Genomic DNA, 6367 nt, shown 5'->3' on the forward strand with positions numbered 1-6367 from the left:
GCTCATTGCTGACTGGCTCTTGGCAGTGGAAGCACTCCTGTATTTTGGGTAACGTGTGCATTATTCTTTCAGTATTTGTACTTCTCTTAGAAGAAAGCAACAGAACCAACGTTAGGGAACCTGCAGGAGGACAGGATTAACTAAAACAACTACCATCACCATTTGTGGAAACTCACAGCTCAATATTAGTCTTCATTGTTGGTGTCAGATATTTTTGTCATGTTTCTTTGTCCTGAGATCTCCAAGCAACTTCGGAGTGCTTTTGTCTCGCATGCTTTGTTCTGTTCTCCTCATGCTGCCCACCTGACTCATCCACCAACAGCAAGGGAGAGAAGCAAACGCGGTCCTTCTCACACTGATGGTTCCAGCAAATGTGCTGCTAGTCTTCTGGTAGAGAACAGACACAGCACAGCACTGCTGCTGGACCTGGGCTCACAATGCATTTGTCAATTGAGGATGGCAGTCTGTGTATGCAAAAGGATGGCAGACTTGCAGCCCCACCACAGAACCCTTTTCTTCAAAGCCACTGTAAGCTCTGGGGCACCTAACACATCAGGTTCTCCTCCCGTTGACTCATTTGTGATCAAACAAACCAAGCAGTGAGCTGGCATCAGGAAGCTCCAGATGCCTTACAGAGACTCTGTGGCTACGTCACCTCCTCCCTCTCCAGTCCCAGCCAGCCCTATTTCAACCTAACCCTACACCAGGCCTGGACCTCAAGAGACACACCCTGAAGGAACGCAGCGTCTCCAGCTCTTGCCATACATCAAGTCCTGCATAGGTGAAGTCCTCTTTGCTGCTAATGCATTGGAAGCCCTTCCCTTCCAGCTTCCTTAGTTCCAATCCGCAGTCCACGAAAGGGAAAGCACAGCCATGCCTGAAAAACAGACCACGCAGTCCGTTGCCTTTGGTGCCACCTCCGAGGAAGCGCTGCAGGTGGTTCTGCTGTCCTTTGTAGCTTCTTGCTCAGGCCATCATCGTTGCTTTCTGCTTTCCTTCTCGGCTTTCTTCCTCAGCTGAGCAGCGCTTGCCTTGCCTCAGCTTTCTTCACTCTCTCCCAAGTCTCAGTCCCCAGACTCTCCGAGTCCTACAAGAATCAATTCGGAAACGCTCAGGGAACCTTCTCAGCTAACAACTGGTTGGCGGCTCGCTTTGGGAGCTCAAGTCACCCTGCTGGGCACGTTGGGCTGCCAGAACTGGGAACCGCCTTCCTGACAGTCGGGCACACAAGAAACTCCACCCCTGTCTCGTTCCCCAAATCCCACACAAACCAGAGCCTAAAGCCCTTTCCTGCAAGGCGGTCCCTGCACGGGCGGGAGGACCCTCTGCCTGGCAGCTCATAGGGAGCAGCAGTAGCCACAGGATAAGACTGAGCTGGCACCTCAAGGCTGCTGGCGTGCGGAAGGAAGGACAGAACCAAGTGCGGCACTCTCAGCAGTGCCGGGGCACACTGCCGTAGGCAACAGCTACAGACAGTTCCCTCCCAGCCGACTGCCTGAGCATTCCTATCAATCTCACACAGCGCTACTTACTGCCTTTGGGAACTTGGAAACTGGCAGCATGATGGCCAGCACAGAGAAGCTGCAAAACGGCTCCGTAGAAGAGTCTGTGGCGCAGCATGTTCTTCATTAGCATGGGCTCAGGGATCTCAGGTGGCCAGAAATGCAGTTCAGCAGCCATAGCACAGACAGCCTGCTGCTCTACTGCTCTCACAGAGGCTGCCTGCTGTGAGGGGGGAAAAAGAGGCATCATTACTCTCAGGCACTGTGATGGAGTTACTTCCTGCTAGAAACATTTCCAGGCTGACTTAGAGAAGTGCTCTGAAGCTTGGTCACCTTGGGCTACCGACCCAAGAACAAAGAGGGACAACAAACTTGCATTTCAATTGCCCTTTAGCGCCTGCCTCGGAGAAGAGCCCTCAGCCTTCAGTATTGCTGCACTTACAGGTGAGGGGAAGAGAAGCAAGAGGACGGGTGGGTGTCAAAGAAGGGAAAATTTACCAGGCAAGAATAAACCTATCCCTGAGCTCCATCACACACATGTGAATACTGCCTTACTAATATGAACAATAACATCATTCACACAGCTAAATTTACTCACATTCACGTACCTGGTTGTGGACATGTTCGAGGCCTCGCTGCTGCTGTGCTGTTCAACGCCGGCCACAGCAATAAAGCGCGCAGAAAGCCCATCTGTTGCAGACAGAGGAGTGAGCTGTGCTTAACCAACACTGCTTCAGCACACGCTTACAGTAAGGCACACCTACCTTACAATGGCCACGCAGGAAGCTCCAGACACAGCTCCGGACTGTTTCCATGAAGCCCAATTGCATTTCACAGCCACTCACGCTCTGCTCCTCGACAATCTGCAACAGAAAAGTCACAAGATGCAAATCCCATCCCTCGGAGATGTCACAGACCTCCTCACTCATGGCATTGGGTGAGAAAGCAGACGTGTGCTTACCGAGTGAGCGCTGTTTGCTGCCAGCTGCTGGTAGGAACCCACCTAACTCTAAGTACGAACAGTAACCTATGCCTAACTCTAAAACAGGAACAGAAACCTACACCTAACACTAAAACATGAACAGTAACCTACAACTAGCTCTAAAACAGGAACAATCATCTACTAACACTAAAACGTGAACAATAACCTACTCCTAACTAAAAAACGCAAACAATAACCTACTCCTAAAACTACAACTAAACTTAACACTAAAATCCACAATAGAAATAGGGTTAAGATGGAACCGGGGGCCCGCAGAGGTCTCAAAGGAGGAGCTGATGTTAAATGAAGCCACCCGGCTAATGCCGGGGGCGGGGGCCGCGCAGACGGTAAGGAGCCCAGCGCCTGGACCAGTGATGGCGGAGCTGAGATGGTAAGGATGTGGGGCCTGGCACGGTGGTGTGGTGCCAGGCCAGCTGTGCATCGGCAGAGTTCCAACCTCCCAGGGGCTCGGTCCTCAGGCCATGGAATCCACCTCCATGGTTCATCTGGATGTCATGTCCACCCACTGCGGATTATCTGGGTGGAATCCCTCCAATGAGGTCATCTGGAGGGGGATCCACCTCCATCGGTTCCTCCGGAGGGGGATCCACCTCCATCGGTTCCTCCGGAGGGGGATCCACCTCCATCGGCTCCTCCGGAGGTGATCGTATCCTCCAATTGCGCGGATCTCATCCCTCAGGTGGATCCACCTCCATGGGTTCATCCTCAGGTGGATCCACCTCCATGGGTTCATCCTCAGGTGGATCCACCTCCATGGGCTCCACGGAGGTGGTCATGCAGCTGGTCCAGGCGCGATGGGAACGGGCTCGCTTGCCTGTCTGCCACCTGATGGTCATGGCGGGCCCCCTCCTCCTCCTCTTCGACCCTGCAGTCCCCGGCTCCATCTTCCCACCTAAATCGTGGGAATCCTCCAGCCTTGCTCTCTTGGCTTCCGACATGGCTGTCAACGTCCAGAGCTCTCAGAGGCGAGTGCGTTGCGCGCGGCAGCGGTGACCAAGGTGACGTGGAGAGGGTTCTAAAATGGCGGCCGCACTGCTGGCACTGGTGTTCCACATAGGATGAGGAGGGGGCTGGAGGGCAGGGCACGGCACGGGAGCTACAAGGCACTCCCTGTGCCCAGCGGGCAGCCCTTCTCTCCGGCCAGCAAGAGGGCACAGACGAGCTGGCCCCGAGAAAAGGGCCCTCGGCCTCCTTCACCCTCCCCCTTCTTCCACAAGGGAATCTCTTGGCGCTGCCATACGCAGCACGCAGCACCACGCTGATGGGGCTCCTGAGCTCAGCGCCAACAACAGCAGGCTCCAAAGGGCACCTGACTACGCCTGCCTGCTGGGACACAGAAGCCCCAGCTTCCATTTCAGCACCCAGCGCCTCTTCCTGCAGGTCACATCTGGGCATTCAAACGTCACCTACAATAAGTACAACCAACTGAGTTCTGAACAAAAGGCTCAGAGTATCTGAGGGAAGACCTCATAGGGAACATGCTTCTTCCACAAGGCTGCCTGTTACTCGCCTGGCTTAGAAAGCCCTTGCATTCAACAACCCCAAAATCACACCCCCACTGCTCGCCAGAGCATCTCAGGCAGCCTTGCTTCAAAGATGGGCTGGGGAAGTATTGCAGGACACAATTTCCAGAGGACACCCAGGGACTTGGATGGACGGCAGCTACTGCAAGTCTGTGGATGACGTCAGCATCCTTTCCCTGCTGCAGATGCTCAGCAACAGCAAGACAGCATCTCCTCCTGCCATGAAGCAGGCAGCTGGCAGCGGGGAGCAGGGAGACAGCAGCTGGGGCACAGAGCTGTCAGCAGAACAGGAAGCGCATGCTAAGTGAGCTATGGGAGGCTCACACCGAGCCCAGCAACACCTCAGCTGCACCGAGGGGACGGGCATGCACTGGAGCTGCGGCTCTGTGCCCAGGGGTGCAGCTGCTGCAGGGCCAGCGCTGGGCCTGCCTACATCAGCCCGGGCAGCTTCTGCCAGCTCCCACACAGCTTCTCCTCTTTGCACTTTCTCGTGCCAGGGAAAGCCAGGGCAACAGGCAGAGACCTGATGTGGGTCAGGCCATCGAGTCCAACTGCCGGCCCCGCACAGGAACACCCAAATGCAAACCCCAGCTCCCAGAGCATTGTCCAAATGTTCCTGCAGCTCCAGCAGCTCGCTGCTGGCACCACCGCCCTGGGCAGCGCTTCCACTGCCCTTGCTCCTGCCACAAGACACCAACGTCTGCTTCTAACGCGGCTCCACCATGGGATCCTGTATGCAATAGAAAAACACACGGAGGCTGCCAGCCACTGCAACACGCGCGCTGTGAAACCCCTGGCACTGCTGAGTCCCAAGAGCAGAGGAGAGAAGCGTTTGCCTGCCATGGACGGGCTGCGGCGGGATTGAATCCTGCCTTCGAATCGGGACACCGCAGAGCCTCCCTGGGGACCCAAAGACTTACGGCAGCGCCAACACAGCAGGCAGAAACGCGACGTGCTCCTGACTGCCCGCACTGTTCAAAGCTCCCTCCCTCTCCCTCCCTCCGCCCTATGACGGCAGCCCTTCAAAGCAACCAACACAACCACGCCAAACCGCAGCCCGGACTCGTCCCGCTCACTGCAATCCAGACCCACTCCATCCGTACAAACCTTCATCCACGCCGTTTCTTAACCGGGCCTCGGCGCCACCCGGATCTTACAGCCAGCGAGCGGCCGGCAAACGAACGGCCGTCTTCCTCTTGGTGCCGCACAGCCCAGCACGGCCGGAGCCGCACCACACGATCCGGGCCGGGGCCGGCTCAGGCTCTGCCTCCAGGCTTTTGGGGCCGGCCGGGTGACTCCGCAGCACAGCGAGACCGTGGAGCCGCCCGGGAGCCGCCGGGGCTGCAACATAAGCCGGGCAGCGGCCGCGAGCTCCTCCCCCGACAGCCCCTCCGTGCCCCCGCACCGAGGCCCGACCCCGTTCGCAGCACAGAGCCCGCTCCTCCCGGCCCCGCTCATGGCCGCCATGCCGCCATGCCGCCATGGCCCGGAAGTGCTCTCCGCCGCCTGCAGGAAGCACTTCCTGTCACGTGGCTCAGGCCGGGCTGGGGGTGGCCCGGGGCCCGTTTGGGATTGGGGGGGGCAGTGAGGGGCCCTGAACTGGACACAGCACTCGAGGTGCGGCCTCAGCAGAGCTGAGTACAGGGGAACAATCACCTCTCTGCTCCTGCTGGCAGTGCTGTTTCTGGTGCAAGCAAGGATGCCATTAGACTTCTTGGCCACCCAAGCAATCTGTCGGCTCATGTTCAGCCGAGCATCAATCAGTACTCCCAGGTCCACTTCCTCTATGCCGTCCTCCAGCCACTCCGCCCCAAGCCTGTAGCGCTGCCTGGGGTTGTTGTGGCCAAAGTGCAGGACCCGGCATTTGGTCTTGTTGAACTTCATCCCGCTGGCTTCGGCCCAGTTCTCCAGCCTGTCCAGATCCCTCTGCAGGGCCTCACTACTCCCAGGCAGATCCACACTCCCTGCCAATTTGGTGTCATCTACGAACTTACTGAGGGTGCACTCGATGCCCTCATCCAGGTCATCAATAAAGATGTTGAAGAGGACACGCCCCAGCACTGACCCCTGGGGAACACCACTCATGACTGGTCACCAGCTGGATTTAACTCCATTCACTACCACTTTCTGGGCCCAGCCCTCCAGCCAGCTCCTTACCCAGCCAAGAATGTACCCGTCCAAGCCACGGGCTGCCAGCTTTTGCAGGAGAATACTGTGGGAGTCAGTGTCAGAGGCTTTGCTGAAGTCTAGGTAGAGCACATCAACAGTCTTTCCCTTGTCCACCAGATGGGTCACTAGATCATTGAAGGAGATCAGGTTTGTCAAACAGGGCCTGCCCC

At 56.9% G+C, this 6367-nt stretch overlaps 1 pseudogene; it reads right to left on the reverse strand.

Annotated features, from left to right (window-relative positions):
- Positions 1–659: 659 nt before the first annotated feature.
- On the reverse strand, positions 660–5367 carry LOC107306924 (annotated as a pseudogene).
- Positions 5368–6367: the final 1000 nt, after the last annotated feature.

Source organism: Coturnix japonica, unplaced genomic scaffold (assembly GCF_001577835.2).
Source record: "Coturnix japonica isolate 7356 unplaced genomic scaffold, Coturnix japonica 2.1 chrUnrandom42, whole genome shotgun sequence".
In the NCBI taxonomy this organism is placed as follows: Eukaryota; Metazoa; Chordata; class Aves; order Galliformes; family Phasianidae; genus Coturnix; species Coturnix japonica.